Source organism: Alligator sinensis, unplaced genomic scaffold, assembly GCF_000455745.1.
Source record: "Alligator sinensis unplaced genomic scaffold, ASM45574v1 scaffold240_1, whole genome shotgun sequence".
NCBI classification, from domain to species: Eukaryota; Metazoa; Chordata; order Crocodylia; family Alligatoridae; genus Alligator; species Alligator sinensis.
Genome location: NW_005841902.1, coordinates 1,020,839 through 1,038,652, shown reverse-complemented (window position 1 = coordinate 1,038,652; position 17,814 = coordinate 1,020,839). Strand labels below are relative to the sequence as shown.

Below are 17,814 nucleotides of genomic sequence, written 5' to 3'. Positions count from 1 at the left end.
CTATGGCAACATAGTGTTTCATGTAGATGCACCCAGTAAAGCCTAGGCCACACACTGGAAGCATCACAACCAAAGTCTGTCCCTGGGGAGGTAGGGACACCAGCAGGGGCTAGGCTGGCTGCAGCAGCTGTGGCAGTGGTGGCAATTGTGTCAGAGACTATGCGCACATGGGGACCAAACACTAAGGACCACAAGTAACATTCATCCTGGCCTTGCCCAGCTCGGGGCGCTCAGCTTTACAAACTTACTACTACTGTAACATCCGTGTGTATGTAACTTACCAGGTTTTTCAAACAACACCTGGGAAAAATAAACTAAACCATGTGGCTCCAAATTGGCATCCAGCTGGATTATCAGCAGGGTTTGACCTTTAAGTATACTGGACTGGGTTCTGCCATCTAAGTTGACTCAGGAACTGGCAGCAATAATGGGGTGTCCATCTCTCTGTCCACCAGTCTTGAGAGAGAGAGCGAGAGAAAGGGAGGGAGGTAGAGATGCACTTTATGAGTAAGGCTTACAGAACTTTGCTGTCAGCAGAAGACTGGGGAGACTCATGGATATTCAGGTCTATCCCAAGATCTGGAAAGGAGTGCACTCTGGTGACCCCAGCATCCTGTGCCCATTCTCTCTCCCCAACAAGTATGACCTCTGCTTTTGGGTCCCCCACAACTTGGCCTTGTCCCAGTTCCATTTTTCCTCATTCTTGGCTCCTTGCCAAGCATCCAAGCACTCAACTGGGTATCTAACACCCCACTGCAAGGCCTTACTATAAAATGCATAGAGAAGGTGACTTAGAATATCTCCTAGAAAAGAGAGATATGGAACATGGTCCCCTTCCTGGTTCTTAAGGGAAAGGTACATCCTTCCACTCTCATTGTGCCCTCAAAGACAGGATGTGGCCTGTGTTAATTCATCAGCAATACACTCCACTGAAATGGTTTGCAAACTTCCAAGTTATAGCTCGCAAATGGTATTAGCAACTTCTTGGAATCTGTTAAAAATGCTACAATTACTTTAGCAAAAATAAACCCAGGTAAAGGAGGGGGAGGAACAGAAATTGATTGCAGCAGAAGTGATATTAACTAACCATTTACATGTTTCTCAGATTTAGCCAGGGTTTACATGGACCATGAAAAACTCAAAAGCTTCTTGGAAGAAAAACATCAGATGGATGGACAGAGAAAGTGACAGAGCAAAAAGAAATGGGATATGCTTCATAAAGCAATGAAGGTTAGAAACAAAGCCACAGTACAATTGTGTGTGTGTGTGTGTGTGTGTGTATTATATATACCTTAACAAGGTAATCGGCAAATGGCTAGAGTTACTAGTAACCAATGGATTTGTTGGCAACTCTATTTTGAATTTCATAAACAAGTTGATGACTACAGCCCCAATCTAACAATATGTACATGCTTTATTTCAACAATGTCTGTGATCCCAGGGAGCTCAATAGGACTGCTCTCATGATTTGTTTCTTAGCAAGTTGCATCAATATTTGCAGGATCAGGGTACAACACAGAAGGAAACCGGATCCTGTCGGTTTTTAAATTTGATGAGCATAGTTCTATAATGCTTGAAGGTCCTGATCTCCAGGTATTGTCTCCACTATTGTATCTATCTTTTCACTTTCTTTCCATTAAAATGGTTATGTACCTTAGGCAAAACTCTGGCTATGCCAAAATCAATGTCAAAACTCCAATTTAATTTAGTAGGGCCAAGCTTTTACCCTTACTCTCAGAGTTGGGTTTTTATAGCAGAGTCTGGCACACAGACTCCTAGACCTGCAAACAGTTTACACTCAACATATGGGACTATCCTAGAATTTGTTTTTCATGTCGGGTAATCAGCAGCCTAGATTTGTGCCACTTGCTAATAAAGGCACAAACAAGCAAAGATCATGGTCTCAGGTAAGAAGTCAGGGCACAGAGAGATGTCAAAACTGGGAAATTATGATGTAAAAACTGAAAGATAAAGTGCACCCTGCCATGATGTGTATAGTTGTGCCAGAGTCACCAAATGGCATTGGCCCACATAATCTTACACGTTCATTTCGGAAAGAAGTGAGCAGGGTATAATGCTAGAAGATGTGTTGTATTGTGATCGGTTGTGTGACAGATACTCTTTTCTTAACACCAAGGAAAACAACGGAGCAACAAAACTATAGAAGGCACCATAGCCTGGTGGCCACAGATTATTATATAGTAGCTTTGACCCAGCTCCGCTATGTGTAAAATGGGGGCCAAACCCTTTACCTCCTGCACTAGGGGCTAGGGTGTTAGTTAGCAAAAGCCTGCTCAGTCCTTGAAAAACATAAAAGCTGCACAGCAGGCACAATGTTTGATGCCTCATCCTGAGGAAGAGCAGGGAGCAGCACTGTCCAGGGAGATAATGCAGCTTTTGAGCTTTGGTGCGAGGTGGAGAAAATGTCTGCAAATTGATTGATTCTGTCCCGTAAGGTAAAGTGAGCTAGTTGAGAAGTGCTTTCTTGCGGGGGGTGGGGGGCGTGGTTAGGGAGACAGTCCCAATGTCAGGCCTCAGCATCTGTTCAAATATGGAACACAGAAGTGAGATTTGCTGTCATTTCCCACTCAGCAGGTGGCAGAGTCTCTGGACACAGGGTCCATTGCACAGTGTCCAGAGGTGTATCTAACTCAACACTTGTAATAGTGTAAACTGGCAAAATCAGGTCATCTCTAGGCTCATGTAGATAATAATATAATATGAAGAGAGAAAAATAGCTGAGAGGGACATGAGAGATGAGAAGGTGAATGCCAAAAAGTTTGTCTTCACAGACAGAAAGAGAACAGCTAGCAGATCACCAGGATGTGTGAAGAGAGGGAGTAGAGAGAAACTACCCCCACTGTTTTCTCAACATTCACCTGGCCTGTCTCGACCAAGAAGCAGGCCACTGTCTCTGGACAGAGAGTTTTGGGAAGAAAATCTTCCAGAGGCTGAACCAGCAGTGGTACCTCCTCATCAGACTGACAATATTTCTAGTTTGTGCAGGAAGAGCATGTGCATGGGATCTCTGCTTGAGCATCCTGCACAGAATATCAAAGCTGAGAAGCTTCCTCATGGCCAAACTTACTTTAAATATGAATCAACATGAAAAGATGGCAGATTACAAAACCGTTTCACTGGGGAAGATATTTTTTCTGACTTCAAACAGGATTGCCCTAAATCAGGCATGTTTAGAAAATATTTTTCACTAACCAATGTCCAGGGCAGAGTGCTAGGTTCGGAGGAACAAGTACAAAGGGAAGGGCAGATGCCAGGGCACTTTCAAGCCCCTGAGCTTATACATCCCATGTCAGGGGGCATCAGGAGGCTGAGGTTCTGCACAGGAGCTCTGGGGCTCAAATCTTCTACGTTCCCCATGGACACACTAACCAAGACAAGGGCAGTCCACTCCAGAGTAACTCTACCCCCAATTGGCAGGCAGCTTGCAAGAAAGCCCTTCTTTTTATCACACAGAAAGATATTTCCTGAAGTGGAAGTACCGCATAAGGCAGTGCAGGGAGGTTGCAGCAAGCCTGTGCCAACATACACAATTGAGCCTCAGCCCTTGCAGTCACTGACCAGTATTTATGCGGATGCTTTTTTGAAAAAAATGTGTGATGAACTAATGAGCAAATTGGTCCCTTCACAAAACCTGCATGCTCAAGACAGCACAGTCCCTGGAAGTGATCTTTCATATATCAGCACAGATGTAGTTGATTCAATGTTAAATAAGCTTTCTGTATATCAGGCCACAGACCTGCAGTCTTCTGAAAATCAGGGTCTCTCCCCTGACATAGACACATTGACGGCCAAAATTATTCACTCCAGTTTATCTGACCTTCTGCAAGAAAGTGCTTCCAAAGTTTCAGTTTATGCAGACATTAAAAGCAACAAGAGTGTATCAGCAGGGAGCTTAGGTATTTTGATAAGGAAAGAAATTACTGATTCCCAACAGGAAGACCCCTTAGCAAAAGCACCCTCTTCATCTCCATATAAACATCTAGACCCTGGGGAAATTGATGAGAAGCTTTTAGAAGATGCTACCAAAAGCACCGCCTGATGCCAAAGTCCCACACCATTGACTCTGGAGATGTCACAGTTTTTTGGAAGATATAATCAGCAGGCTTTTATATAACATTCTCCCTGCCACCACCAGCACATCTCCCTCTACAGAAAAGAAACTGGACCTTGCAGAATTTGACTTGATTCACATGAAGGTAATCAGTAAAGTTATGGCAAAAATCTCTAAAGATGAGAACTCTTCTAGCCAGCATATTGAACATTCACCTTCCAGGGAGGATGATATGATTCAACCAATTGCTGATTCAGTTTATGATAAGCTTTTGACACAATTTCAGTTTAAATTCAACATGCAGACATGTTTAAGAAATGGATGCATGGTTATTTCTGAAGCCCTTTGCAACTTGGTCTTCCAAGAGATTTCTGGGAAGCCATTGCAGAACTCTCTTTCTGGAGAATTACCACTTCACCACTGTGCTGAAGCCAACAATATTGTTGAAAATACGCTAAGAGTCATTACTGAGCTTTCGGATAACCCAAACAGTTTATCATCAGATCTCAGTAAAATAGTTCCTTTTATCATAGAAAAACTAGCAGCAAACCTTTTGTCAACATTTTCTTCCCTCATTTCCGTTGCAGATTTGGATTCAGAAAAGACTTTGTTACTGAAAGATGCAACTAGAAAAATACTACATGTTTTGCAAATACTCCTGTCAAAACATCAGATAAACACAAATGAACATATCAGAAAAGGAGAATTTTTACACACTGAAGACAGCCAAGCTATGGGAGACCTGTTCCATTCAGCTTGTACAAGCAGCATAGACCATTCTGATTTTGACTTTTTTTTTCTTTCAGAGACCTAACAAATAGGAAAGATATTTTAGCTCATAGGATAGCAGCTTCAATAGCAAAAGAAGTTGCCAAACCTGAATTTCAAGCCAGGTCAGAGGAGGAGACATTGCCTACTTCATCTTCAACAACAGAAGGTGTTAGGATTGTTGAAAAACTCCCTATGGGTCTTATAGATTCATAGATTCATAGATGTTAGGGTCGGAAGGGACCTCAATAGATCATCGAGTCCGACGCCCTGCATAGGCAGGGAAGAGTGCCGGGTCTAGATGAACCCAGCTAGATGCATATCCAACCTCCTCTTGAAGACCCCCAGGGTAGGGGAGAGCACCACCTCCCTTGGGAGCCCGTTCCAGACCTTGGCCACTCTAACTGTGAAGAAGTTCTTCCTAATGTCTAGTCTAAATCTGCTCTCTGCTAGCTTGTGGCCATTATTTCTTGTAACCCCCAGGGGCGCCTTGGTGGGGTAACCCCCGGGGGCGCCCCAGGGGCGCCTTGGCATCTTGGCATGCTAAAGAAATTTCCAAAACCAACTTTAAACCCACATATTCCTGTGGTACCCATGGCATTTGTGGAAGAAATATTAAGTAGATTCTTGTCAAAAGTCTTAAGTTCAACTGATGGCAGAAGCCCAAAGTACAGAAGATGTTATCAAGAGCCGAAGTGAATGAAATTGCTGAGAACCTTAAACAGGCCACCGAAGAAGGCCTGTCTAAACATAAAATTAGCCTTGTGGCAGCTACAGATGAAGAACAACATTTACATCCAGAACAGGAAGAAGTAGTTAATCAAATTGTCCTTTCTATTTCCAAGAATATTTTTCAAAAATATGGATCTGAGCAAGACCTTTATGATGATGTAACAGGTTTCAATACACTTTGCCCTCAAGAAGTGGCTACTGTAATAACTGAGGAACTGTCTGATTGCCCCCTTTTACAGGCTGTTAGTGACAATCTACCCACACTGAGCCAAAGTGCAATGAACCCAGACAGAATTGCTGACAAAGTTATTTCCCAAGTGTCTATTAGTGCAGAGCCTAAGACAGGGAGCTCTAAAGAGGCAATCCCAGGTTAAAGTGCAAATGAGACCCCAACAGGGACAGAGGAGCTTCCTGTGAAATAATCCATCATGTTACAATCAAACATATACCCATTGCTCCAGACTTGGTGTCTGATCACTTATGAGTCATTTCAATAAAAACAGAACCTCTTGAGGAACTGCAAGAAGCATCCGTTGCTTAAACCTGGCATGGCCCAAGAGACCTAAGAGCACCGATGTCTGGGAAGTGTCTTGAAGATGAAAGTTTGAGATCTGAGGCACAGAGAAAAGAAGACAGTCATTTATCTCTGGGGAGTGTAGGACAACCAGTTGTAAGACCAGGGGAGGTAAGTAGAAAGAATGAGGCCGGGGCAATCCTGTTTTGTGAATGCCATTTTGCTTCTAACTGGATCTTTTGTTAAGATGTTCATGTGGCATTGACAGCTCATCTACTATGAATGCTGAATGCTCTTATGAAGGTGGTGGACCATCTTCTAGAGAGCCTGCAGTGGACCATCAGTGTGGAGGACCCTCACTAGCTGGGATTCTGGGTTAGTGGTCAGTAAATTCACTAATCTTGAATCTACTCTTTCCAAGAAATTGTCTGGGGATAAGAAGAGGGCTGGAATCCCTTGAGTTAAGCACATGAACAAGACAGCTACAGCTCTTTGCTTTGCTTACTGATGGCAGACATAGGTTCAAAGGCAGCTGCTCTTCAAGCCAAAGGGGCCATTTGATCACTAGGAAGAGAAGAAGACCACATGTTGCCACATGAGAGGTTTTGCCTCCCCTGAAAGGCTTGTCTCAAAACTGGAGACTGACAGTGGTGTGTGTCCAGAGTGATGGGGGGACTGTGGTGTGGGTGTCCAGAGTGATGAGGATGGTTTCAGGAGCTGCTTCTTCATAGAGCTGCAACTCTTTTCTTCTTTTAAAATAAAGCACAGAAGGCGTGTAAGAAATTATTTTGCTAAGTCTAATTTCTGAGTTTTGGATGGCTCAGACAATGGTTCTAAGATCCTACTGCTGAGTCCTGCTGCCCAAAATAAGGATATCAGACATGGAATGTGAACCAGGCAATGAGTGCAGGTAACCCAGATGTGAAAACAGTGACCGGTAACCCAGACTCAGTTTATTTAGCAGACCATGGGATTGAGTAGTTGGGTCTCATCACAAAACCAGAGTTTCTATTTATAGAGTGGGAACTGACCAGTTTGTGACACAGACATGTTCATGGGTGGATTAATTAAAAAAAACAACAAAAAAACTTAATCTGTGACCTTGCTAGAGCCCTGATCCAGGAAAAAACTTAAGTACAGAAATCTGACTGGAGTCAATAGAAATACTCACAGGCTTCAATGATTTACAATGTTTTGGCCTAGGACAAAAGAATCTCAGTATTTGCATAATTTGAAGCCTGAGCTAGTGACCAATTGGAATTAATTGTCTCTGCTTAGAAAAGTGCATTTAAATGCTTTTGTGAACTGGGGACTAGAAGAAGTATTTGGTCCTAATAGTTGATATGCATTAGTGGCTCCTTAGTGTTTGTTTCTGATCTGCTTTCAAACAAAGTTGAAATGCAACAGATGGACAAAGCAGTTTTCCTTTAACAAAGCTTGTTGTTGCACAGTCCTGATTTTCTGGGTGCTCAGCTGAAGCTCACAGAATGGATCCAAATGCAAGTCTAAAAGGGGCTTGGGTTAGTTCACTCTTATTAGTGACCTGTAGAAAAACTGGTTTAGAAAGGATTCTGAGGAGGTATCCTGTTCAAAAGCTTTCTCTTTGATTTTAGGACTTCAGCAGAACCTCATTTGGGAAGGTGCTGAAGCCTGTGTTGAATATTCTGAAAGCTTTTCAACCCAAGGTGGACCTCCTTACTCAACTGGCAACCCTCTACACAGAGAATGAGGAGGGAGGGGAGAAGGTGGAGGAAAAGCTTGAAGCAGAGCAACAGTGGGAGGAAGAAGAGGAGCTGCAGCAGATAAAGGAGACCATTCAAGTTGAATGCTGTCTGTATTTGGGGAGCCCATTGGCTTCATCCATAGACAGTGAGCAATTAAGGTAACTTTTCTGGTGCTACAGCAAGAATGGGAGCTGTGGCGGAGTGAGATCATCTGGGGTCTCTGGACGGAGCTATCCCTACATTAGAGTAGGTTCAGCATGAAGGTGTGCAGGGCTCTGTCCAACTCTCTGCCTGCTTGTAACCAGACCATTTCACTGTTGCAACACAATGGGACCAGACTGGGCCATTGACTCTGAGCTTCCATACAAGGCTAATTTACTCTGCCACCATGATACTTCTCATCCCCAGATCAATCTACACAAACACAACTGATGAGAGGACATGTTCAGCAGAGGGGCATTAGAGCAAGGGCATTGCTCTTAGCTACACCTGCTGTACATCCAGAATCCACTAGGATAAAATTTTCAAACTGGGTGCCACAGCACTGTGGGATGTACTGAGATCCTTTCAGGGGTGCTGCAGGTTGCCATGCAATGATAGCACTTGTAGGGGTGCAAACATGATTCACAAGATAAACCCAGGGATCTCCAATAGAAATCCAGAGTGTTTAAAACCATGCTGGCCTATTGCGGTCCTTCAAAGTTCCTTGAAACAGAAGAATTACTCTAATATTTTTCTGTACTCAAACAAGTGAAGACTAAGAGCTTGCATTTTCCAAGGAGTATCTTAAGCCTAACAAGGTTGAGAACCATTGCACTAGGGAAACAGTCCATACAGGCTGTCCCGAGCTGGAGAACCAGGCCCCACAGCTTCTGTATCATAATCAGAAGCTGAGAATCCAAAGGTGTTTCCCTGTACAACATCAAACCCTGTCCACAGGAGAGGCTTGTTTCTTGAGGAAGGACATTGGACTAAATGACCTTTGGGGAGACCCTTGCTTTCTTCTATACTAAGTGACTGCTCTCTTTTCTCCACAGCAGCTACTGCCTGTGTTCCAAAACAAGTCTTCCTTTCTCAAGAAGATACCTAATACTCTGTCCAGAGTGCACTCTCTTCTCTCAAGTTGCCTACCACACCACAGGAAATTTTGGGAAGTCACACTAGAGATTATACCTACATGTTAAATTGTTTTCGGAAAAATAGGGAAAATATAAATAGAATTAGGAAAAAATGTGGTCTGGTGGAGGCTGATAATTGTACTTTGTGATGGTTTGCTCTGGTGCTGGGGGAGGGAGTACTGCTAAGGTCACTGCTTCCCACCCCCCAAATTCAAAACTTTGTGGGGGAAAGCCCCCAAGTTAGAGCTAGCCCCCTAATAGTGAAGATTTCTTTAATATGGGCTGTGTATACATGTGTTCATTGGTGTTCTAATTAGAATGAATTAGAGCAGACGTGATTAATTGCATCTGCTCCACATTCTAATAGAATGCTGCAGCATCACCACAGCATCACATGTATTAAGCCCCATTAATTTTAAAATGGCTGCAGGGCACTTTAACTAATGTGCCTGTCTGGACTCAAGTAACCAGTCCCGAGCGACTCAGGGTTGGGTGCTCCTGACTTGGCTCTTTCTCAGGCACCAGCTCCAGTCAAGCTTCACCTTCCAAGGCTATCTCCTGATACTTGCCTGATACATCTTGATGTCTCATATGTAAGTATGGGAGGTTCCCCTATAGCTGGGACTTGCTTGGAAGTGTCGGCGGTGGATATTCGTGGGGCTCCATCTTCCTTACACCCCTTCCATACACCAACCTGATGGATTTGGCTGTGGGATGTTTGAATCCTTTGGGTGCCAGTCCTTTCTGACGGGGCTCCGGTCCGGTCTTGAATGTGGCTATATGATTGTGACGTCCAATCATAAGCAGTTCACTGGATGGAGGTCCTTATGGCTGCTCTTGGCCTATGAAGGCTACAATGCCCAGAGTCCGTCGCACCCCCTCCTTGGGATCACGCACCTTTGGGCCACTAAGCAGGCTGTAGGGCCTTCTGTGTTCCTGCCTGGAGTCCCTGAGGGCCCAGGGCAATATGTGGGCCCAGTCTCTGGCCTCAGGGGTTATGAAAATCATATACAGAAATAAAACAGAATGTAGTCAGGGAGGCAAATATTCCTCCCCTCTACTCAATGCATCCTTGTGTGTACTTCAGTGGCCAGTCCTTCAGTGTCCTTCCTGGGTTTGATGCCAGGTGCTGTCTTGATAAGAGGCAAACTCCTCTTTGGGATGGCTGGAGGCACTGCTGACTGTGCCAATGGGGTTCAGACAGCTGCTTCCCGGCAGCTGGCTTTTAAAGTTGCTGGCTGGCACAGCTGGATGATGTCACCACCCCACACTGGTCCCAGCCGCACAGATAAGCGTCTGACAAAAGCGCACAGGCGGGTCTGCCTGTTGCTACTGGCTTCCTGTTGCTGTACCTGCATGAGATACGTTTCTTCACATCATGGGGCTCTTGGGGTTGGTCCCCCGGGGCTGCAGGGTTCTCCCACCATGGCTTTGGCCCTGGGAAAGAGGTCTCAGCCCCTTTTCTCTCATCCCCCTGTGACAACTAAGCCTTGTCAAATGAAGTCAGTGGTTCCCAAATTCTGACAGATTGTGCACCACCAGTTTAAAATGATACAACCTTAAGTACCACCAGCAAATTTTTGTTATATAAAGTTATTATAATAAATCTGTTAAAGCGTACCACTGAGAGGTTGTCTGTGTACCACTGGTGGTACCCATACCACAGATTGGGAACTGCTGTATTAAAGCATATTTAGTTTAAGACCTGAAGAATGGTGCTTTGGGTCCAAAAGTTAATGTAATGTTTCTCCCAAGAGTTGGTGCAATAAAAGATATAACCAAAAAAGCTTGCTGCTTGTATATTTCCTGGACCATCTCTACTACAACAACCGTCCAGGCCTACTACAATATATAAAAGGTTGTTATGAGGAGAATGGTGATCACTTATTTTCCATGTCCACTGAGGGAAGAGTAAGAGGAAATCAGCTTAAGTTAAATATTAGGAGAAACTTTCTAACTGGTGAAATACTATAGATGTACGGAATCTCCTTCACCTGAGCTTTTAAACTTTTTAACTGGTTGGAGAAACATCTGTCAGGGACAGACTAAGCATACTTCCGTCTAATGTAGGGGAATGGACTAGATGATTTCTCAAAGTCTCTCAAAGCCAGATATTTCTATGGTTCTATGATTCTGTGATTCTTTCTATTCATCTTCTGGTTTTGTATCCTTCAAATGTTTCTGGACACTTAATTTTTATTAAAAATGTTTGAGTGCTTCATGTATTTGTGTGACTCCAGGACATTAGTCTTATATAAAATGATAAATATCCTAAGACTTTTAAAAACATTGCAGGAATGGAAAACACAGCATCCATACCTTAAAAAGGAAAGGCATGTTGGGATAATTTCAGTTAAATTTCAGGAGTGTTCAATTTTAGTTAATTCAGCTGGGTCTCAGAGTTTCCATTACAGTAGTAATCCTGTGTGTCCTTATTTGGTTTTGCCCTTTGAATTTGCTGGCTGAATATTTGTACAGATATTATATCTTTACAAATATTGAGTTATTTATTACAAGGTTTGAGTTATTTACAGTACTGCACTGATCTTACAAAACATTTCATTCTTTTTGCAATGGTTTACTCATCAACTGCCCCTAAAGAATGACTGATTGATATCTGTTTCCACCACTCCCCTCACTCACACATATTCAAATGATCTGCAAACATTTATTTTTGTTGGCATTCTGTTTTAAAGAAAGAGGTTTACCATCTAAAGAGAGGCAAAGACTTGCAAATTGAAGTGGGTTGTTGTTTCCATGAACTTTGACTCAGATTAGTGATATTAAATCATAATTTGTATCTAACAAATGTGGAGCACCTTTTTTATCTAAAGATCTCAAAGGATTACCAAGTATGGGCCACTTACTTATATGAGGAGTTCCATTAGTTTAAATGGAATTACTTCTCACATGAGGAAGGTGAGCAGTATTTGACCTAATTACCCTGAATTTACATAATGATTTTCTGAAATGTAGGCCGTACTAAATGCTTTGCATGCAGTGAGTAGTTTCATAAAGTATAAAGTTAAGCAAGTTCTTAAGGGTTTGTCCACAAATTAAATGTATTTCTTAATAACTCTGTATTTGAATAATCTTGTTCCAGAATAAAAGTGTCTGTACTTGGAGTTATTCATGTGCTTTGATTTCACATGCCACTTTAATCAGAATTGACTTTCAAGTGTAGACAAATCTTGGCAGGACTGAGAATGCAGTTACTTATCAGAGTGGAAACATATATAGTGAACATGCCTCACAGCTCAGGAAATAAAGGAGTGAAGGAAATGAACAACAAATTTAAAGATGCAGGATGAGTATTAGATAGGCAGAATGCATTTATCTGTATTACTTTAGCAAAAACAGTAGGCCTAAAATGTTTATCGCTTGTAAAGTGCTACAGGCAAGTTTTGTTTCTGCATTGTAGTTTTTTTGCTGATATATTTTATTGGACCAACTTTGTAGTTGAGAGAGACATTACACATGCTTTCAGGCTACAGAAGTTTATCTCCCAAAAGTGGACTTTGCTTTTATTTTTCTCCATCTGAAAGAAGAAAACTTTAAAGCACCCATTAATTACTAAACTAATATCACTCCTATTTTTAGCATGTTCAGCAGAGAGATGTAATAATTTTTACCTTGAAATCTAAGACTTCCACATTTAAGTTTGCATAGTGGCCATCACAACCCTTCAGCAACATAGAGCTACCGAAATGGTTACTGAGAAATGGGGATGGCTAGTTAATGGGTGTTCCATTAGTTCAAGATGCTTATTTCACAGAAGAAACCAGGTTTTTTTTCTTTCTCTTTTTTCACTGTGATTTGTTTGATGTTTATATTTGTTGAAGCTTATTAATAGGGAATTGGCCAGGTTTTTGACCAAATCTCCTCTTAATTCCTGTAACTTGAGAGTAACAGTAATTTTGGAGCATTAGTTTTAGAGTTCTACCATTATTGTAACTCTTAAAACAGGCAAACAAAAATACTTAGTCTCCAATGGATTCATTCATACTACTGCTTCTGATGATGATGTAAAATAAAACTTGCAACTTCTTGTGCTCTGTTTGGAATAAAATTATATTTGATTTTAAATACACCAAAAAGGTGAAAGAAAAGCTTTTAGCATGGGCTTAATAAACATTAGCAGCTTGTTAAAAGTTAATAGTACAAGGTTACATAGGACTGGCAAAGCAATAAGCACTGGGAACATTTTGCCTTTGCCTTTGCCGGGTCCTATTATCAAGTTGCCACTTGCTTCACTGTATGAAACCATTGTCATTTCTCAGAAGTATGGTTTAAATCTCAAGAACATTATACCACAATAGTAAATTCATTTATTATTATTTCAGCCTCATCAATATCAAGTACAGATTTCCTAAATGCACTAGATGTTAATGAGTTTTACTGACTAAGAAAATATTTAATGCTTCCCTCTCTTCTCTGCAAGTATTTATTAGCATGGACAGTAGTGATAAAAGTTATAATTTAGAGACCCCCACCCTAATTTAGAGTTGGGAATTGAGAGATGATCCCTTAGTTAGGTAGTGGTTGAAAGAGACAAAAGGTCTGTGGAGATTGCCTAGTGCTTCACAATAAAGTTTGTTATTTGCTTTTTCTCATTCATTATATGCCTGTATTTACTGAACCTGGTGATTGCTACGTGGTGTCAGGTGTGCTGAATGAGAGAGAACTTGGAAGAATTTGAGTTTCAAACTGAAAAAGAAGTTGACACCTGAGAGCAAGTGGAGCATTGCAGCCACATAGAAGGACAAGGGCCACTACAAGTGATGTGCCTGCAAAATAATTGTCTAAGCATTTGGAAATTATGGAAGCTTTGAAACCTCCATCTGCCCTTCTGCGGTTGGGCAATATTGAAGAGAACTGGAGAGCGTTCTGACAAAGGTTTGAGTGGCACCAGAGCCACAGGGTCAGAAGAGAAAAAATGACAGAAGAGAAAAATGACAAAGTCAAATACAAATTTTTGCATATACAAAAATCCTCAATCCTCAAATTCTCAATCTTCTTGCATATATAAGCAAGGAAGCTGTGGTTGTTCAAAAGCTTTACCTTTGAAAAAGGTCAAAATATGAAATTAAGTAAAATACTGTACTAATTTAAGGAGTACTGTATGCTGAAAAAAGGGAAAGGCACTGGGGTTTTTGTTTTTGAATATGCAAACAACAGAAAAAAACTATTGATCAGTATGTTACTAAACTAAAGAGGTTGAATAAGAAATGTGCTTTGGGGAATTTGTCAGAAAATCTGATTAGAGAGAGGATTATTTGTGGCATTGCAGGCACTGCATTGCAAGAAAGGTTCTTGTGTGAGGGAGACTTGTCCCTAGAAAAGGCTACCTAGGTTTGTAGAGCAGCAGAAACTGTGAAGGCCCAGGCTGCAGAGCTGAATGCAACAAAACTGAAATCTAGTTAAGTGTGAGCTTGCCAAATCAGAAGATGTTCATGCCTCTTGATCCTCTTCATCATCAGAGCCCAAATCTGAACAATTTTCTTAGGAAGAAACCAATTGTTCCAGAACACAAGAAGCAACAATGTCCTAATGGGAAGAAATGTACCTACAGACATGAATGCAAATGCAATCATGCAGAAAATGGAAATCAGCCTCAGTGGTCTGTAGCTAATGAACTTTGTGCTATGTGCAGAAGCTCAGCTGCCAAAAGTGCAAATATAAGTACTCAAATATATCAAGATCTGGAGGAAAAGCTTTCCACTAAAAAGCAAATCAGAAACTGGATTTGATAGTTTGTTGGCCTGAGAAGAAATTGAAATCTCCTGAAGGACTATTAGAGAATTGTTAAAAGAGCTGCAGAAAATGGGGAATAGGAAAGTGAGTAGTAAGGACTCACTTCAGAATGAAGTGCTAGTAACCTCATCTATGTAAGGGGCAATTAATGGATTTGGGGGTTAATCTTTTTTTTAGTTATATAAGAGGAAAGATATAGTATTTATTGAACTTGGTGATCACTTCAGACTCTGTCAATTCAGTGTAGTCCTCTGAAACAGCAGCCTGATCGAAAATAAATTCCTTTAGCTGCATTGTAAGTATAAACATAGAATGCTGTAGATATTTATCTGTATGAAAGCATAATGTATAAAGAAGCTTAAATGAAACTTGATCTGAATAAATCTTTTTGTGTCTTGGGGATCATACAGCAACCTGGCCTATGAGTTACTTCATTTCCTTATGCTTCAAATTTGCTTCAGTAAAGTGGGATAGAAGTGCTTCCTTGTTTCATAACAATGAATTATTGCTCATAACATTTAATGAGCATGAAGGGATAAGTACCATAGAAAAAATCTACAAACAAGCAGGAAATGAAAAAAGTCTATAAGCGCCTCTCACTCTTCTAACTGTGCACCTGGCAGCACAGTTTGGGGAGGAGGTGAGCGGCCAACGGTGGCAAAAGAACAGGTTACAGATTATTTAGAAAAGCTGGACATGTACAAGTCCGTGGGGCCATATGTGATGCATCTGAGGGTGTTGAAGGAATTGGCTGATGTGAGTGCAGAGCTGCTGGCCAATGTCTTTGAAAGCTCATGGTGACTGGGTGAGGTCCCGGAGGATTGGAAAAGAGCAAATATAGTGCCTGTCTTTAAGGAAGGGAAGAAGAAAGATTGAGGGAACTATAGATCGGTTAGCCTCATCTCAGTCCCTGGAAAAATCATGGAGCAGGTCCTCAAGGAATCAATTTCTTAGCACTTGGAGCAGAAAAAAGTGATCAGGAACAGTCAGAATGGATTTACCAAGGCCAAGTCATGCCTGACCAACCTGTTTGCCTTCTATGATGAGATGACTGGCACTGTGGGCGTGGGGAGAGCAGTGGATGTGTTATACCTTGACTTTAACAAGGCTTTTGATATGGTCTCCCACAACATTCTTGCAAGCAAACTGAGGAAATACAGGTTGGATAAATGGATTGTAAGGTGAAAAGAAAATTGGCTAGATTGTTGGGCTCAGAGGGTAGTAATCAATGGCTTGATGTCTAGTTGGCAGCCAGTTTCATGTAGAGTGCCCCAGGTTTAGTCTTGGGACTGGTTTTATTCAATATTTTCCTCAACAGCTTGGAAGGTGGGATGGAGTGCACCCTCAGCAAGTTTGCAGATTATACCAAGCTGTGGGGAGTAGTAGATGCACTGGATGATATGGCAAGGATTCAGATAGGCCCCAACAAATTGGAGGATTGGATCAAAAGAGGTTCAATAAATGGAATAATCTCATGCACTGCTACAGGCTGGGGACCAACTGGCTAAGCAGTAGTTGTGCAGAAAAGTACCTGGGGGTTACAGTGGACAATAAGCTGAATATGAGCCAACAGTGTGCCCTTGTTGCCAGAGGTGGATTAATGGACGGGCCAGCTGGGCACAAGCCCAGGGGCCTCTACCAGTTCATGGCCCCAGGATCTTCATCACCAGGGAAGTGAAAGCCGCAGTTTTAAACTTGGCACCTGTTTTTCTCTCCCAGCAGGGAGAGAAAAATGGTGCCAAGTTTAAAATGGTGGCTTTTGCATTTGCTCCCCTGGGAGCTGGAAACAGGGGAGCAGGGCTGGGGCTGGGTGGGGAGAGCTGCGCTGTGCCTGGGGGAGGGGAGCGGGGCGGGCTGGGTGGTGCTGTGCCTGTGAGGGAGGGGACCAAGCCAGGCCAGGGGAGCCATGTCCCACCTGGGGGAGGGTGGACAGGGCCGGGCCAGGCTGAGCTGGGCCAGGAGTGCTGCACTGCACCAAACCTGTGTGAGTGGTGGTGCAAGGAGGGCCTTGGGGGCTATAGCTCCTGCAAATCCATCTTAGCTCCCCCTCCCAGTGCCACTGCAGAGTCATGGCATGGTGCTCCTAGCCTGGCCTAGCCCATCCTGGTCCTCTGCATTTGTGTGGCCACGTCACAGCCAGGTAGCAGCTCCCTGCAGGTAAGTGTAAAAGGGGCTGGACGGAGAGCTAGACTGAGCCACCGGAGGCTCATGGGGTGGGGGGGCTGCCTCTGTGTGATCAAGAGTGTGGGAGTGGGGAGGTCCTGTGAGGGAAAAGTGTGTGTGTGTGTATCTGTCTGTGTGTGTGTGTGTGTATATGTGTGTGTCTGTGCATGGTAGGGAGAATGTGTTTGTGTTCATGTGCAGAGTGAGAATAGAGTGTGTGCGCCTGTGTCTGTGCGTGCCTGTGCATGTGCATATGTGTGTGTACATTTGGCAATAGCTGGGGTGGGGAGCAAGGAGAAGAGGCGGACATGTGCCTCCCCCAGCCTGGCAGGGTCCACCCAGCCTCCCCCGCCAGCACTAGGAGGGGAAGGGGCCCCTCTCCCTCCACTGCAGCCCAGTTCCCATGAGGGGAGGGGGTCTTCAATTTTGTGTTCTCCCAGGGCCCCAGTACACCTTCATCTGCCTCTGCTTGTTGCAAAGAAAGCTATTGGCATACTGGACTGCATTAGTAGGTGTATTATCAGTGGATTGAGGGAAGTGATTATTCCCCTCTATTCAGCACATGTGAGGCCACATCTGGAGTACTGTGTCCAGTTTTGGGCCTCCCACTACAGAAACTATGTGGACAAATTGGAGAGAGTTCAGTGGAGGGCAATAAAAATGGTTAGGGGGCTGGAGCACATGACTTCTGAGGAGAGGCTGAGGGAACTGGGCTTATTTAGTTTGGAGAAGTGAAGACTGAGGTGCGGATTTAATAATAGCCTTCAACTACCTGAAGCGTGGTTCCAAAAAGGATGGAGCTAGACTGTTCCTAGTGGTGGCAGATGACAGAACAAGAGAATGGTCTCAAGCTGTAGCAAGGGAAGTTTCAGTTAGAAATTAGGAAAAAAAATTCTTATGAGTGTGCGGGCTGGCTCCCGGTCCCATCCTCGCCGGGCGCGAGCCGGGCCCGTCTGTGTGCACGCGGGC

At 43.1% G+C, this 17,814-nt stretch overlaps 2 pseudogenes; both read left to right on the top strand.

The window, feature by feature from the left end:
- The first annotated feature begins 2,716 nt into the window (after window positions 1-2,716).
- Window positions 2,717-4,845, top strand: LOC112549383 (annotated as a pseudogene).
- A 672-nt stretch (window positions 4,846-5,517) lies between these two features.
- LOC112549382 lies at window positions 5,518-8,974 on the top strand (annotated as a pseudogene).
- The last annotated feature ends 8,840 nt before the right edge of the window (window positions 8,975-17,814 follow it).